Genomic DNA, 18,687 nt, shown 5'->3' on the forward strand with positions numbered 1-18,687 from the left:
AATAAGTACTTAATCATTTTATATCCATATGGATATGGATATATACAGATATCTATATCTATATCTATATATTTCCTGAGATATTATACACATGTTTTCATTATTAAATAAGCCAAGTAAGACACCATGACATGTCTATCTTACATTTTTCATTTTTGTTTTGACTATGTTATTCCATAGAGAACTGTCCCATTTATTTATTTGTTTGTTTGTTTGTTTGTTTATGGATTGGACCCCTGTGACCAGTGAAGGGAAGAACATAGAATAGATGCTAAGTAAATCTTTGTGCTTGACCAAATAATAATTCATGAGTATTTATGTAATAAACAGTTCATACTTCTTTCAATGAAAATGTGATATGATATTAAATAGTAGTTTAAGTCACTTCACTCTAACACAATTATCTCTGTTTTAGCAAATTACCTTCTAAGCCTTTCCCACATCTCTATATATTTCATATAATCATTATCAAAATGCACTTACCATTTTGTATTCTGGATTTTCATTTGTATTTGTCATAATCACTTTTGTAATTTTATATAATCTTCATGATTATCATGCTGACTGCATAATAATATACAATATAATATTCTTCTGTAGAAGAGAACCATAGTTTTATTAAGCTATTCACTCATTATTAAACTTTTGACCTTTTCCCATTTATTTTTCATAAGTAACACTTCAGTGAAGACCTTTGTAATAAATGTTTCTCATTGTTGTTATTTCACTTGGATTATTTTGTTCGGGTATATTCTTGCAATGAGATAAGTGTTATATATTGTTTCACAAGGGGCTTCTAAAACCATTTACGATGTGTCCAGTATTCTCAAAGGAAACTCCAAGGGGAGTGGCCACACTAGAGCCCCAGTTAAGAAAGCAATATACTATCAATATACTATCATCTTATTCCTAGCATTTATTGAGCAGTTGTTACATGCTGGGCAATGTTCTAGGTGCTCTGAGTGCTTATTGTTTATCCAGTCTGAATCAAGTGTTACTATTTTACAGGTAAAAGTGGCTCAGATTACTAAATCCCTACCTCAGGTCAATTATATAGTCAAATACAGAACCTGGAGTCCCAATCCAGATCTGTCCAGTACATACCTAATAATCACTCTACTTTATGTCACCCACACCCCTCATTATTTAAAAAAGTATTTTCCAAAAGATAGCACCTACACTACTGATGGGAATCAAAAAAAAATTTTACACAATGCATGGTTATATATTCATTTTGATGAGTATTAGAAAAAATATTGAAACAATCATGTTTTGAATATTATTGGATTAAATGTGTAATTTAAATAGATTTTACCATTTCTTTTTACTTTTCTGAATGTGGCTAGTTGGAAAATTTTAAATTATGTATGTGGTTTGCATCTGCAACTCACATCACATTTTTATTACAAAGTGCTAACTTAAGAAACAGTTGAGATCCAATATATTGGCTGGGGCTATGGAGCATAGTTCTTTTCCTGAAGGACTTCATTCAGAATGGTCAGAGTCAACCCTTGCATCTCATCTTCATTCACACTATAATTCCATAACTTGAACCTATAACAGGAATTGTCTCTCCCCCCATTCCAAAAAAATAATAATAATAATTGATGACCCATACCAATAAAAGATAGCCAAAGGGCCTCCAGTGTGGTGAATGATTTACTAATGCTACAAATTAATCCTTCTTGGCACTCCAGAGCCTATAAGAAACAAGTGGATTTTAGCCCCATTTTTTGAAAAGTTAAACTATAACAAAAAAAAAAAAATTATACACATGAATTAATATATTTACTCATTTGCATATAGGTAAACCAATAAAATTTTATATATGCATATTTTACCATCACTTACCATATGTGATGTAATGATGTCTATAAATAAAAAAAATTCAAATTCAACCATAATACAGAATAGACAGAATCTTCAATGAAACATAATCATATTTTTGCATATTTTTTCTATATGCCATTTGGCATAAGATATGATTTGTAAGAACTACTTAACATAATCCCTCAGGATCTGAATTCATAAGAATTTAAAATGTATTTTAAAGGTCTAAAACTACACTGAGTTTGTTTTGCTTGGGGGAGGGCAGATTTTAAGCATACCACTGTTATGCTCAAGCATTATTTTATTTTGCATTCTTTCAAAGCTATATTAAACATTATGAAATTAACCTCTCCTATTTCTCCAGCAGCAGTAAACAATTCAACGGAAACTTAATTTGCTTTCGGTTCATAAATGTACTATATTCCCCACTGTGTCGAAGTACCTTCTCTACTTTGCCTCTTCAGTAAGTTGATGACAGATCAAGATTCTGTTACCCATGTCTATTCCAGGCAACAATACCAGTCGACATAGATGTGTAACAACTCACCTGAGTACCTCTGTGAGTTTTGGGGGGCAGGGGGTTGGTAGGGAATAAAAACCTAGCTGAGAGTTAAATAAGCTTTTTGAACGGTATTATAACCATGTCCACTCATGATAATTTCATCTCTACAATTTTAGATCTCCCACACAACGCATTGTTCCCTTTCAGAGGCACCATAGGGAGAAAAGTGCAGGATACCAGCTGGCAAATGCTGTTACAGAATACTATCTACAAATATAGATCGGAAGTTGTGGGTCATCACTCACATCTCAGAAGGACTTTTATAGGATGGCTACTGAGCAGATGTAAGGGCACTTTTAATTAAATATAGACCCAAAAATCTGTCTCAAAGTTAAGTTTGTTGTGACACATTCTCTCCAGGGACCCAGAAATTCATAGCTAAAATTAACTTCAGAACAAAAGGGTTTAGAGTCAAGGATGATATTCAAGCGGGTCACAAAAACGCCAACCCAGGGGTATAGATCCGTAGGCAAAAGCTCCTACTGAGCTGTGTGAGTGTGTGTGTGTGCGTGCACACGCGTGTGTGTGTGTGTGTGTGTGTGTTTATATTTAAAGACACTCAAAATGAAAAGATAAACTCAGACTTCAAATCTTTTCCAAGTTATTAACATATAAGCTACTGGGATAATATGAAATCTTCCACACTTTATATCTAGATTGAAATGATGCAGAATTAATTCATCTTGTCTGCTGGGGATTTAAGATGTTTTCTAATTTTTAATTTTTTTCTGGGAAATTAGGGGAGATTACATGGAATGATTTTGACATATCCATTCCAAGACATTTTCAGTTCATTTTGTCCACAAAAGCTGTAGACCCTAGAATTTTAGTCATCAAGAATTCAGTCTTGTAATCCAAGAAGCCTAGAATTCACTGTCAGAGTTACTGTACAACATCTTGATCAAATATTTATAAATTTCTTAAAATGTATATTGCTTGCTTGATCTATTGAATAAGCATATATTCATTAGTCTTCTTTTTACAAAGAACTGCTAAGCAGGAACAATGTCTTTTATCTGTGTTCTGTGTGTCTCGCACACTATGGGTGCTTAATAAATGTTTAATGACATTAAGCTATATGATAAATCACTACTGTCCTACAGATATAATTGGAAAAGGAGCTGCATCTTGATTGGGGACTAGGGCGTTTTAAACATGTTCCTGCCAAAAGCAGGAAGTGTAGATCTTAATAGTTGCCCAAAATTGATTTTTTTTTTTTAATATACAGGACCCTAAGAAATGGAGATTAAAAATAGAAACATACAGACTTGAAATTCCTTGGAGAAGGACACTGAATCTTCTGAATACCGAACACCACAGTGTGCCTGGCTCGTATCAGACACCCAGAAAATAGTTGTAGAGTGACTCATTACTTTACTCTATTCCCGAACCCCATTGTTTCCAGGGTTCTTGGAGAATTTTTCTAACTCCTCATTACTTTTTGCCGTGTGTTCCTACTTCAGTGGTGTTCACTGTGTCTCTCCTCTCTCCTCCCTTCCCGTCCCTCTCCACCACATGAACTCAGTGTGTGCAAGTGATGAATCCACAGGGGTAAATCTCAGTCCACAGTCTCAGGTGTGCAAAGGGCCACGTTTCTTTATTGCCTTTACCTAAAGAAAAAAATGGGTGACAGAATTCTTTAGTACGCGGTGCTCATTTCATCTGCGTTCCTAACCTTCCTGTGTGGTAAGTATTGTTGCTATCCCCATTTTATGGAAAGGAAAGCTGGAGCTGAGAGAGGTTAACTAACTTCTCTACAATTTCAAAGCTGGTAAATAAAGTGCTAAAAGTTGGATGGAAGACTCCTGTATGTTTGGGGACGCCTGGGTGGCTCAGTCGGTTAAGCATCTGCCTTCAGCTCAGGTCATGATCTGGGAGTCCTGGAATCAAGGGCCCAGTAGGGTTCCGTGCTCAGCAGGAAATCTGCGTCTCCCTCTCCCTCTGCTCCTCTCTCCTCACCACTGTTCCTGTGTGCTCTCTCTCTCTTTCTCCTTCTTGTTCTCTCTCAAATAAATGAGGGGCTCATTAGAGCCACTGCATAAGCGATATAATAACAGTGAGCACTCACTGAGCACTGTCTGTGTAACAGCATTCTTCTGAGGCTTTCACATGTATTATTTTGTCTAATATTAACATACCATCCCAGCTTCCTTTTGATTAGTGTTAACAGGATATATCTTTTTTCTTTCCTTTTGTAGGCAGCATGTAATTGCTCTTGCTTTTTGATCTCTATCTTAATGGGGTGTTAGGATTTAGATTAAATGTTATTATTGTTATGGTTAGGTAGTTCCATTCTTTTTTTTTGTTCCCTTTCCTCTCTTTCTGCATTTATTTGGCCATTAACCAGTGGCTCCTAGCTCATCTCTGCCTAAAAAATAATAATAGTAATAGCAATGGTTAACATGTATTAAGTATTTGTATTGAGTTAGTAACTCTTCTAAGCACTTGGTTTTATTAATTCATTTATTCATCACAACATCCATATAATAAGAACATTATTATTATGCCCATTTTATAAATGGGGAGGCTGAGGCGCTGAGAAGATTAGAGGACTGCTCAATATCACATCACCAGTTAAAAGGGCAAAGGGCAGCACCCCAATGAGGAAACCCTGCCCCAGTGCCCATGATCCAACCCACTCTGCTAAGTTACCTTTGTTCTGCCCAGACCCTCTGAACTTTGGAATTTACCTCTCCCCTGAATTCTATGTTTTTCCCAAGTTTCTCGCATGGTATACTCTGAATTTCAATTTGCATGATGAGAGGTGATTTCTAACCTGGTTGCTGAATAAATGAATTTTATTGAAAATTTTTTGAAAAAAAAAATTTTTTTTTTTTTGCTTTCTTGGTGGCGACCTCCAGGCCTCTCCTGCTGCTCCCCAGCTATCAGCTCAGGCACTTGTTAGTGCCCACTCTTCACCTTCTTCCCCCTACTCTTCTTATTCACAGTTCTTTTGGCTCAGAACTATTTGAGTGATACCTTTTCTTCAAGTAAATCATACCCCTTCTTTTCCCACTTATTCATTAGTTTCACAGCAGAACCTTATTTAGAGTAACAGTGAGGCAGACAGAGCAAGGAGATGCAACTTGGTCAGGAAGATTAAAGTCCCCCGAGCTGATATGGGTGGCTCTGGGGTCCCTCTGACCCCTCTTACCTGCTGACAAGGGGTTAATCAGGTGCTTGCTGCATACCTGTTTTCCCCAATGACAGACAACTTCTTCCTTAGAACTAGGTTGTTAAATTTAACAACACTTTCTGGAAGGTTTGGGGAACACTGAGGAGTCTCACTGCGAGTGAATGACTAGTTTTAGAGTCTCACGTTCCATCTTAAGTGGCTTCCAGCTCCCAAAAGGTGTTGCTCAGAGGCGCTATGGTGCCCTGGGCAGGGAGGCACATGTCCCTCACCACCAGCTGAAATTGTCAACCACCACCACGCCCCACAGTCCAGGTTCCCCACTTCCTGGCTACAGAGAGGGAAGGAAACCCTCCTTTTTCCCAAAGCCCACCTAATTTCCTGCCTCAGCAGGACTGAGAACATTCAGTTCCTCCAAAGTGCTTTCCCACCCCAACCCAGAGAACGCAGTTGTGTCTCCTGGCCTCTGTGAATACAACAGCGCTATTCAACAGTATGTTTCTTCAGGTCTGTCTAATCCTCCCTAACATCATCTCGTGGCACCAAAATCCAGTCCACGTTGGCTGTGCCAAGCTTCATTCCATTCCTCTTTCTAGCATTTTCCCCCAAAAGAGGATAAGAGGTGAGACCACATTCCTCTTACGCCATATACTCCCCTAATTTCCTATGAGCAAGTGTTAGGGCAAAATGATGCCTGTGTCTCCCAGAGGCAAGTGAGTCTTATCAGAAATGGGGTAGCATGAGTTATGATTCAGTAGGGCATCTCCTCAGAAGCTTGGAACTGCAAACAACACACCAAACTGATATCATTAACCAGAAACCGTCCTGTACCCTGAAGCATCTGCGTCTGAGTTAATTTCACAGGATCAGGGTTTCCTCAAGAACAGTGGGTAGGTACATGCATTACTGTGCGTGAATGAAAAGCTCACCAAGTGTGCTCTACAGATTTTGCACCCACCTAGACGTAATCTCCTGCAGATGTGTCTAGCGCAGGCCCTAAGTGATAGTTTTGTAGTTTCAATAAATATTAAAATACATTTTCTACTAAATAGCTTCATTTAATGTAAATACTAATTTTTTAATGAAAAAATGAGATTTTGAATGCTTATCACCTGAAAAACTGGAGCTAAGAGAAATTAAACATCTCTAAAGCCACACATATTCATAAGTAGTGTCCAATAAACATAGTGCTTCCCCGGGCGAAAAAATGCCAGGTCATGGGGAGTGCCCAACACAAGCACACCCCCCAGCCCCTCCAGTCTCAACACATTGCCCGTGACCCTTAAGGATACTTCTGATGAGATGAAAAACTACAGGCAGAGCTAGGGGAGAGCTCAATCCAGAGACATAGCCACGTGACTGCATTGGGAGCCAGAGCCCTTCCTAGAGAGCCAGGGTGCTGAAAGTGATCAGAATGAAACAATCAGGGTCAAACACTCCAAATCAGATCATGCAAAAATGCAGAAAACAGGATGCATGCATAGCAATCCAGGGTAAATGTAGAGATTAGAATCTCAGATAAGTAAGTTCTGGTGGTGGGGGTTGGCTTTGAAAGGGAGTCGCAACCTGGGGAGTGGGGAATGAGGCTATTATCCTGAAGGCACCAAGGCAGGAAGGCAGAGGTGGGTGCTGGGCCAATGTCAGGAGCACGAGTAGAATATTGGGGAAGGAGAAAAGCGCAGGGACAGGTTTGCAGATCGGGACAGACTAGATAGAGACAGAGAGGCTAGTCTGGCAGAGCTGAGTGTCTTGACAGCCTTTAGTCCCTAGAGCCACTGCAGAGGCACCTGGTCCTCCTGGCTCTGTCCTGCAGGTTGTGGGGGTCAGTCTGCTTGCTTCCCGGCAGGGTCCTGACACCAATCTACAGTGACCGCTCAATCCCACACAGACACCTTCATCGAACAGAGGGCACTCTGTCGGGCAGATTCCCTGTCAGCCTCGTATCTTACTCTCTGTCATAAAGCTCTTGTGTTTACCAGTGCATTAAATATAACCTGGCAATAGAAAATCCTCATTTTCATGCTTGAAATATATTATCTAATGGCATATCTATTTGACTTTTACTACATGCCTTTCATTCCTCTAAGTGAGGTAATTGACCTTTACTTGGCTACCCTGTGGATTAAAAGGCTGCACCACACTCTGCATTTGATATTTCCAGTCTTGCAGGAGAAGCAAATTTGATTTGCTTTTGTTGCAGAGCTGCTCTTTGGGCGGGCCCTCAAATGACAAGAAACCTTAAGGCCCAAGCCTGCACTGGAGCAGTTACTGTCTCCATCATGTGACTTTTATTAGAAAAAGCACAGGTCACTTCATTTCTATGGCCATCTCTGTGGAATCTGAGGACTGTGGGCCTGTAAGACTTCCAGAACCTTCCACCTCAGTTTCAGATGACATATCCTCACTCCCTGTCTCCAGTGATGTCGTTTAGGGGTCAACAGCAGTCTTCAGATTTGGTTCAAGCACCTGAAAATTTAAAATCATGTCCAAACTACACAATTTGTGTGAAAGAGGAAAAAAAAATAGTGTTATCAGTAAGAGCTTTGACTTTCTGTCAACCACCTGTAGGCAGACATCTTTTCTGTGATAATTTAGCCTTAGTGTTATATAGAACTCTACAAGTTAGGAATTCAGAAGCCTTCACTTTCTCTGGTGCCCCTTTAGGTTTCCTTCCCATGACCAAAACGATGACAAGAAAAATGAAGATAATGATGGTGATAATGACAGCCAACATTTACTATGTGCCAGACACTTTTAAATGCATTGAAGAAAATAATTTGTTATTCTTCATAATAACCTTATGAGTCACGTACTATAATTTTCCAGTTTTACAGTTGAGGAAAGAGAAGCATATAAAAGTTTAGTAACCTGCCCAAGTGTCACACTGCCAGCAAGTGGTAGAACCAGAATCCAAAGTGAGGCATTTTGGATTTGAGAGACAGAAGATACCACTACAAGTTTGGATCCTCATGCATTGGGACAAGTTGAATACACAGTGAGAGTATTTTACTAATTACTGTCTTATTTCTAGAGAGTTCTCAGGCTGAATCAGTTAGCCTCTGGAGATATAGGAGTCCTTCTACCCTGAAGGTGGAATCCCACCTTCCCACCTGGAGGGATTCAGAACCCCAGGGAAAGACAGTCAGTGAAACCTTGTTACTTTAGGAACAAAAATCACTCTCATGTGCTAATTAAAGAATCAACAGATATGGGCAGTGGATTACTTACTGGGAAGGCAGTGAGTGATGGCGGAGGTCTTTGACCTAACAATCACAGTGAGTGTTCCTTCCTAGGGTTCCTCCTGCAGTCTACTGATGATTCTCTATCTTCCTAGTTCTGGGTCCCCCAAGACAAAGTTCTGGATGGAAATGGTGTGTTTGGGAAATAACACTAGAAAGCACTGTGAGAGAATAGGGAATAAATGGAGCAGAGAGGAAAAGTCAATCAGGGTGCTGTTCCCAGAAATGTTTCTCCAAGAGGCAAGGAAACTTGAATATTCATCCTCAAACATTCATCACTTCATTGGCTGGAGGTTGCTCCCAGGAAGTTATTTCACCTCTACCTGTTTCAAGCCAAGCACCAATCATGCTGAGGCAAGAAACCAGGATCATGGGGCACCTGGGTGGCTCAGTGGGTTAAGCCTCTGCCTTTGGCTCAGGTCATGATCTCAGGGCCCTGGGATCAAGCCCCGCTTCAGGCTCATTGCTCCACAGGGAGCCTTCTCACCCCCCCACCCAACACCCCCCGCCTGCTTCTCTGCCTACTTGTGATCTCTGTATGTCAAATAAATAAATAAAATCTGAAAGAAGGAAAGAAAGAAAGAAAGAAAGAAAGAAAGAAAGAAAGAAAGAAAGAAAGAAAGAAAGAAAAAGGGAAGAAACCAGGATCACTGCAGGGGCTATGATGCTTTTGCTACACACTGTTTTATCTTTCCATACACTAGGTTCCATCCTCCTTCTATTCCTTCCTGTCAAGTGACTTCAATAATCTGTTAAAACCAGAGCCAAAATCTTGGCAACTAAAAGTAAGTAAGAAAGAACTCAGTTTTTGAAACCTTGAAGAAAAAACTGTTAGCTCACTCTATTCAAAGTATCAGTAATGGGACTCAGAATGGTAGGTGTGTGGAGAAAAACTAAACCAATATGTTTCTATATTAAAACAAGTTTGGTTTCATGTCTTGCTAGACATAAACCCTCTAGGTATGGGTTTTATCTTTATAAAATTAGGGTGGTGATACCTGCCCACCTCTGTCTCACGATGTTGCTAGGTAGATGAAACAACACACCACTAGGAAAAGGTACTCTTATGAATGCACATTTAGACACAGAACAAGTGGGGTGCCTGGGTGGCTCAGTCGGTTAAGCAGCCGAGTCTTGATTTTGGCTCAGGTCAGGATCTCAGGGTCCTGGAATCAAGTTCCAGGACTGGATCAGCAGGGAGTCTGCCTGAGGGTTCTCTCTTGCTCACTCCCTCTGCCACTCCCCCAACTTGCACACACACACTCTCTCTCTAAAATGAATAAAACCTTTAGGAAAAATTTAAAAATGCACTTTGAGGACAAGCTCAAAAAATGCCAGCTAATTTATTTTATTGTTATTTTTATTTCTTTGATCTTGTGTTTCCCACATCTCCACACTGAGGGAATGGGACTGGATAATTCTTTCAGCTGATGTTGACAGAGAGCCCATTCTGTACCAGGCACCATGAAAGGTCTTGTTCGAGAACTGGGGGTTTATCCTGCCCACTGCCTGACCTCATGACATTCAGTCCTGATCCCTTTCCTTCATACTTTGGAGCCTCACAGTGCACTGAAGTTTCTTCTTCTTTCATTAAATATAAAACAAATGAGAAGACCTCATGATGCTAGAGTAGTTGAGTTGAGACAACAGGTCTCTTCCTTATGAGGATTATTGTTCTTAGATTGTTCAGAAATAGTAAAATCCTAACCATACAATCTTATGTATTATAAGTGTTTAACAAATATTTCATAATGATTGATGATAACAGAACTTATCAAAACTTATCAAGTTGACCTATTTATGAACTGTTCATGGTGGCACTTGACATCCTGTCTCATTCCAAAGTTAAAGTCTGACGAAGTCATTCACTATCATCTCTATTTTAAACATGAGGAATGAGCCTAAGGTCAATCAAGTTAAAAGTGATCATAAAGGTACTCAAATGCAGGGCTTTTCTAACTCCAAAATACAGCATTTTTACCATAAGAAGTCAGTTCACTTTGCAAAAACAAAAACAAAAACAAAAATACCAATTTTTACAAGATTGTGTAAGTTTAGAACCTGCATACTTTGAAATCATCCAGCATATTCTAATGCCGACCTCCTAACGATAACATATGTCTATTTTCCAAGGCTAAATCCTTGGCAGAAAAACCTGGCTGACCAGATTTTTCAAGCCAGGTCATAAATTTCAGGTTGTTGAACAGTTTACCTAATGACTGCTTTTGGATGGTACGTCCAGTCTAGTTCAGTCAGCTTGGGAGGTGGTAGAGTCATGAAGAAGTTAACATGGTGTACTGTTGGAGGGTCTTCTGGTTGCTAGTAACAACAACAACAACAACAACAACAACACAATTCAAACTAGTTAAACAGCTTAGAGACAATTTTGGCTCACATGTCTTGGAATCTGGGACACAGTCAGATTCAGACAGGCTGGCAGCATGGACTACACAAAGTCATCAGGATGGTGTCCCTACTACTTGGCTTTGCTCTCTCTTGTCTTGGCTTTGTCTCCTTTGTCTAGGCCGAGATTCTCCATGTTGTGGATAAGATGGCCATGACCAGTTCCAGGCCACCTGCTACCAGGTTAGCAGTACCATAAGGAACTGGCTTTCCTACCCTCATAGTCTCAGCAAGGCCCCGTGGGCAATTTTCACAAGGATTAGGCCTTATTCCCATCTTCAGACCAATCACTGCGTTCAAGAAGACGGGACGGATTGGTAGGCAGAATGCAGCCTCTCTGCTTATCCTGGGAGCTGCAGGTTGGAATCCCCCACCTGAGCCTCTCAGCCTGAGGATGAAAAGGGGTTGTCCCACCGAGGTAGTTACCAAAAGAAGAAGGAATAAGGAATTTGGGAGGTACAAAAACTACAGCATGCATGCCCTCTATAGTTTAGATCCTGCCAGAAGGTGGGGACGGTCACGTAGCCAACGTAGGGCATTTTTCAAACACAGACTAAACCCTTCACATTTCAAGGATATTATCCCTGAAAGCAAGTGTAATCCACCCAAAGTGATTCAGCAGATTAGTGATTAAACCCAGGTCTCTTGATCATATATCATTTGACTCTAAAATATGACTGCAGTCCGTATTAAATTATGTGACCTTTCCCTTCTCACACATTTGGCACAGACCCTACCTCTGAATGTTTGATCCTATAGATGGAGAGACATTGATGATGAAAATATTGGGAAACCTCATAGCCAACTACCATCCAGTTATTTTTCCCTGACCATATCCTGTCTGTTGGATCATTTGAGAGCTCATTGCTGTGCTTCATTTCTGTTCTCGGGGTTCTTCGTTTCTTTGCTTTAGAGCCTTTGTTTCCAATCATAAGTGACATGCAATTGAGGTCATTGGTCACAGCAAATAAGATCAGCCTCTTTTAACAGATGGTTTTTTTTCCTTTCCCTTCCCTTTCTCTCTCTCCCCCTTCTTTCTTTTCTTCTTCTTTTTTTAATCTGTACACTTCAACTTTTCTGAGGCTTGCTAGCAAAAGTAGGCCACCAAATAAGGGGAAAAAACAAAGGCTTTGCTGGGTGCACTCTTCTCTATTGGATATTATTTTATTTCTCAGAAAAGGGAGAATTAGAAGAAAGCTATTTCCCCAATTTTCCATACCACCCATGGGAATCTAATTCAATTTCCTCTCAAATTCTATAGTGAAAAGTAAAAATACAGAATAAGGTTGCTCTATTGTCTTCTTTTGCACAGGTGTGACTTGGTTTTTTATTCCTAGTCATAAAACTGTTTATTCAGGCTGATTCATTTTTAATCAGATTCTAATACAACAATTTGAGGAAATAAGACCTTTTTTGAGGCGATATAAGTGTACATATTTAAAAGATTTCAAAACTTATCCAAGAGTCTAACCTGATAGAATCCTACACTATCAGAAGGCTCTCAGCTCTTCTGCCTAAGCCTTACTGAACTCTGTGGATTTGCAGAGCACAAGAGAACTTTAGGTTTATTCCTGCCCTATTTTTTCTTTTGTCCCAGTTTCTACTAGAAAAAAAGGAGAATTATATTTTTTTAACTCAAGAAACATATTAAGAATTATCATAGTATACTTCACATCAATTGGAAGTAAAAAGTAGGTGAAGAAAGTATTTCACTTACATGGTTGTGTAAAGAGGGAAAAAAGAAATCTAACCTAGCAGTTGTTGACTGTAAACTACAAAATGGACCAGTATGTGTGAAAAGGACTTGAATACATCAGCAGTCTTCATTATTGCTTCTTAGGTAGGAAGTATATTCCGCTTCTAAAAACTGGAAAGCTCTCTTAAACAGAGTGGGGCTTGTTTTCTTCAAGCAAGAGCACATGGGGAAGTTGGCAGGCTGGGGTTTGGTGTCTAAGAACACCATCAGGCCTTAGTTTCCTTTTAGCTTCCAGATTGCCCATCATTGAATGGAGCTCTCCTTCTTATGACCATAAAGCCTGAAGTCCCTCTAGTATTTCTGTCCAGAAGACAGAAGAAAAAGGAAGAAAAGGCAAAGTGAGAGGGGTAAAAACAAGGCAGAGTAATGATTCCTTATAAGCTGCCCCTTTTAAAAGAAACTTTCCAGAACACCGCACTGTCACATCCCATTGGTCAGACTATATGACATGGCCAACTATAGAGCCAGGGGAGCCTAGGAAATGAATATTTTAGTTTTCTCATGTGTTTTATAGAGAGAGTCAGGAGATAAAGGGATGTAAATGGCTTACAGAGAGCCAAGCCATGGGTTTGCCCTCTCTTTACACAATAACAGCTAACATTTCTTGAATACTTACTATCTACCAGAATCTGTGATACATACTTTACATAGGCTATTTCATTTAATCTTCATAACAATCCTATGTATAACTCTTGTTATACTAACAAGAGTCCGTATTATATGGAAAGAACCAAGATGCCCTTCAACGGACGAATGGATAAGGAAGATGTGGTCCATATACACTGTGGAGTATTATGCCTCCATCAAAAAGGATGAATACCCAACTTTTGTAGCAACATGGACGGGACTGGAAGAGATTATGCTGAGTGAAATAAGTCAAGCAGAGAGAGTCAATTGTCATATGGTTTCACTTATTTGTGGAGCATAACAAATAGCATGGAGGATATGGGGAGTTAGAGAGGAGACGGGATTTGGGGGAAATTGGAAGGGGAGGTGAACCATGAGAGACTATGGACTCTGAAAATCAATCTGAGGGGTTTGAAGTGGCGGGGGTTGGGAGGTTGGGGTACCAGGTGGTGGGTATTTTTTTTTTTTAAGATTTTATTTATTCATTTGACAGACAGAGATCACAAGTATGCAGAGAGGTAGGCAGAGAGAGAGGAGGAAGCAGGCTCCCTGCCCAGCAGAGAGCCCAACGCGGGGCTCGATCCCAGGACCCCGGGATCATGACCTGAGCCGAAAGCAGAGGCCTTAACCCACTGAGCCACCCAGGTGCCCCGGTGGTGGGTATTATAGAGGGCACGGATTGCATGGAGCACTGGGTGTGGTGAAAAAATAATGAATACTGTTATGCTGAAAAGAAATAAGTTTAATTTTTAAAAAAGAGTCCATATTATAGATAAGGAGACTGAGACTCAGATGCAGTTACCTGCCAGGTTCATGGTAGAGCTAGGACTTGAACTCAAGACTTCAAGTTCTTAATGTTGTCCTATCTCTCTTACAGAATCTGGTTCCTTGAACAATGATCATCTTTACTTCTGAGACTGGAGACCCCTAAATTTTCTGTTTTCTCAAAAAGAATGAGAATGTAAAGGTTTACCATGCATATCTTAAGTATCTAGGGTCATCTATTAGTTGCTAATTGGCCTTGGATTGGTTTAGTTTTAATTTAACAAGCTCTTTACCTCCCAATCTTCAGATTGATTGGTCATGCAGAGAACAGTGGCAGTCTCAGTTGTGATAATTATCTTGTTATGTATTTTATCCTTCTGTGCCTCTTTTCTAACCAGAGTCCTCATGAGTGTAGTAAACAGGTCATAGGACACCATCATATACCTATTCCAATCTTGGACAATGCATTATCCCAAATTTATATGCTCCTTTTTTTAATTGTGCTTTATAATCATAGTATTCTAGTCTCCCTGGCAAGCTTTAGAAATAGAAAAGGGCTATTTTTAATATTATCTAAAAAACCAATAGTTTAGTTGAGTCATGTGAACTGATGTTTCTCTATGGGTAAGTTTAGGGTTTCCAGTAAGGTTTAAGTGGAACTTTTAGAGCGTTTCTTAAATGCTGAAAGGATGACCAAGTCAATTGTTGCTTAAATGTATAAGAAGGACTTCTGGTCCCTGTCGCATCAATTTGGGGGAGCAAATAAATTTTGTATATTTTAAAAGATGGTAAGATCCCAGTGTCTGTGAAGATCTGACTTTATTTTATACTCCCAGAGAAAACCGTGTAACTGTATATTTCCTTGTTTAAAAGAAAAATCTAGGGGGCACCTGGGTATCTCAGCTGGTTAATTATCTGCCTTCAGTTCAGGTCATGATTTCAGGGTCCTGGGATCAAGCCATGTCTGGCTCCCTGCTCAGCAAGGAGTCTGCTTCTCCTTCTCTCTCTGCCCCAACCCCCACTTGTGTTTTCTCTCTCACTTGATCACTCTCAGTCTCTTACAACTAAACAAATAATATATATATATATATATATATATATATATATATATATATATATATATATTTTAATTTAGACCAATCACTCCTCAAAAATAGTTCTTCCAAGAACAAAGTTCAGGAGAGTAAATCCCCCATCAACTAGGGGCCTTATTAGCTACTCGGTATATGGGGAAAGAGTTAGAACAAAAGCTATATGGAAACCTGCCGTCTGGCTTTGCAGGGTGGCTAACAGAATCCCAGCACCCCTCTTTCTTACATGCTTCTCCTATAATACAGGAATACAAACACAAGTTACATATCCAGCCTATTTATTGGTCTGTTAGTGTGTGGCTGCTTTCGGTATCTATTTCACATGGAACTTTGGCCATTACACAGTTTATAAAAATAAATCTTCTGAAAACAGTTTTGTTTACAAGTGGTAACTACTTTCACATTCCAGGTTTTATTCATGAAGGAAGGAGTAGGAGAATGCCTGAAAGATTTAAACCCCCTCTTTCATTTGATAGTTGAAGAATTGATCTTTTGCTTTGAAGAACTGATCTTTTGCTATAAGAAAGAAATGATAATAGCAATAGCTTATATTAAATTATTAAGTGCTTACCAGGTGCTGTGTTCAAATATAAGTTCAGCTGTGTGTAAGAGAGGCTTACATTAACAGTGTCTTAAACAAAGTAGAAGCATATTTCTGTCTCCTTTCTCTTGGAAGTTAGGGGCCCCAAGGATGGAATGGTGGCTCCCTATGGACCCACCTTCCCCTGACCGCAGTGAAGGCTGCCCAAGGGCCTGGGTTTCACTATTTGTGGTTACTGCCATGGTCCATGTAGTCCAAGGTGACTTAACACCATGTTCATGTTCAAAGTAAAGTACAAATGGAGAAAGGAGTGTGCCCAATAGGAGTATCACAGAAATCACTCCCACTAATAGGCCAATGGTGGAACATAGTCACGTGGCCACACCTAGCTCAAGGAGTTTCTGGGCAATGTAGTCTTTATACAGGGAAGTTATGCACCCAGCTGAAACTGTAGTGATATGGAAAAAGGAAGAATACATCAATTAACAGTCTCTGCTACCTTGTACTGTATCATTTAAGCCTCCCAACAACCCCTCAGGTAGGTATTTTATGATCCTCATTTTACAGAGGAGAAAATTGAGCTGAAGGAACCTGACTAAGTACCTGCTAAAGCCATACTCTCTGACCTCAGAGCCCAAACTCATCCAGTGTTTTCTACCATCTGTTTTGGACAAATACCACATTTAATTTAGTTTATATTTTCATCTATTTAATATAAAATTCAGTGGCTTTCAGTATATTCAATAAGTTATACAAACCTCACCATTATTGAACTCCTGAACACTATCATCACTCTAAAAGAAAACCCCCATCCATGAGCAGTAACTTCTCATTTGCCCTCTCCCCAGGTCCCAGGAATCTCTCACCTACTTTCCATCTGTGTAGATTCACCTATTCTGAGCATTTCCTATAAAGGAAAGCATACATTCTGTGGCCTTTTGTGTCTGGCTTCCTTGATTTAGAAATGTGTCTTCAAGGTTTATCCGTATTGTTGCACATACCAGTACTTTATTACTTCTTCCCCCAAAATAATATTCCATTATGGATATATGACATTTTGTTGATCCATTCATTAATTTATGGATCTTTGGGTTATTTCTACTTTTTGACTATTATGAATAATGCTGCTATGAACATTTGTGTACAGGTTTTTGTGTGGGCATGTTTTCAGTTCTCTAAGGGTAAAGACCTTGAAGTGCAATTGTTGGACCATATGATAGCTTTATGCTTACCTTGTTGAAGAACTGCCACATTATTTTTCAAAGTGGCCGCACCAGGTTACATCCCTACCAACAATAGATGAGATTTGCAATTTCTCCACATCATTGTCGACATTACCTATTGTCCATCTTTCTTTTTTTATTTTTTATTTTTTATAAACATATAATGTATTTTTATCCCCAGGGGTACAGGTCTGTTAATTGCTAAGTTTACACACTTCACAGCACTCACCATAGCACATATCCTCCCCATATGTCCATAAGCCCACCCACCTCTCCCAACTCCCCTCCCCGCAGCAACCCTCAGTTTGTTTTGTGAGATTAAGAGTCACTTATGGTTTGTCTCCCTCCCAATCCCATCTTGTTTCATTTATTCTTCTCCTATCCCCTTAACCCCCCCATGTTGCATCTCCACTTCCTCATATCAGGGAGATCATATGATAGTTGTCTTTCTCCAATTGACTTATTTTGCTAAGCATGATACCCTCTAGTTCCATCCACGTCATTGCAAATGACAAGATTTCATTTCTTTTGATGGCTGCATAGTATTCTATTGTGTATATATACCACATCTTCTTTATTCATATATTGTTGGACATCTAGGTTCTTTCCATAGTTTGGCTATTGTGGACATTGCTGCTATAAACATTCGGGTGCACATGCCCCTTTGGATCACTACGTTTGTGTCTTTAGGGTAAATACCCAGTAGTGCAATTACTGGGTCATAGGGCAGTTCTATTTTCAACATTTTGAGGAACCTCCATGCTGTTTTCCAGAGTGGTTGCACCAGCTTGCATTCTCACCAGCAGTGTAGGAGGGTTCCCCTTTCTCCGTATCCTCACCAGAATCTGTCATTTCCTGACTTGTTCATTTTAGCCATTCTGGCTGGTATGAGGTGATATCTCATTGTGGTTTTGATTTTTATTTCCCTAATGTCGAGTGATGCAGAGCACTTTTTCATGTGTCTGTTAGCCATCTGGATGGCTTCTTTGCAGAAATGTCTGTTCATGTCCTCTGCCCATTTCTTGATTTGTTCTTTGGGTGTTGAGTTTGCTAACTTCTTTATAGATTTTGGACACTACTCCTTTATCTGATATGTCGTTTGCAAATATCTTCTCCCATTCTGTCAGTTGTCTTTTGGTTTTGTTAACTGTTGCCTTTGCTGTGCAAAAGCTTTTGATCTTGATGAAATCCCAATAGTTCATTTTTGCCCTTGCTTCCCTTGTCTTTGGCGATGTTCCTAGGAAGATGTTGCTGCGGCTGAGGTCGAAGAGGTTGCTGCCTGTGTTCTCCTCAAGGATTTTAATGGAATCCTTTCTCACATTGAGGTCCTTCATCCATTTTGAGTCCATTTTTGTGTGTGGTGTAAGGAAATGGTCCGATTTCATTTTTCTGCATGTGGATGTCCAATTTTCCCAACACCATTTATTGAAGAGGCGGTCTTTTTTCCATTGGACATTCTTTTCTGCTTTGTCAAAGATTAGTTGACCATAGAGTTGAGGGTCTATTTCTGGGCTCTC

At 39.7% G+C, this 18,687-nt stretch overlaps 1 protein-coding gene across 4 annotated transcripts in view; it reads left to right on the forward strand.

The window, feature by feature from the left end:
* Positions 1-18,687, forward strand: part of NTNG1 (netrin G1) — a 343,674-nt gene that overhangs the window by 224,841 nt on the left and 100,146 nt on the right. The gene's annotated exons all lie outside the window — the stretch shown is intronic.

The sequence above is a fragment of the Mustela lutreola genome, chromosome 10, assembly GCF_030435805.1.
Source record: "Mustela lutreola isolate mMusLut2 chromosome 10, mMusLut2.pri, whole genome shotgun sequence".
Taxonomy (NCBI): Eukaryota; Metazoa; Chordata; class Mammalia; order Carnivora; family Mustelidae; genus Mustela; species Mustela lutreola.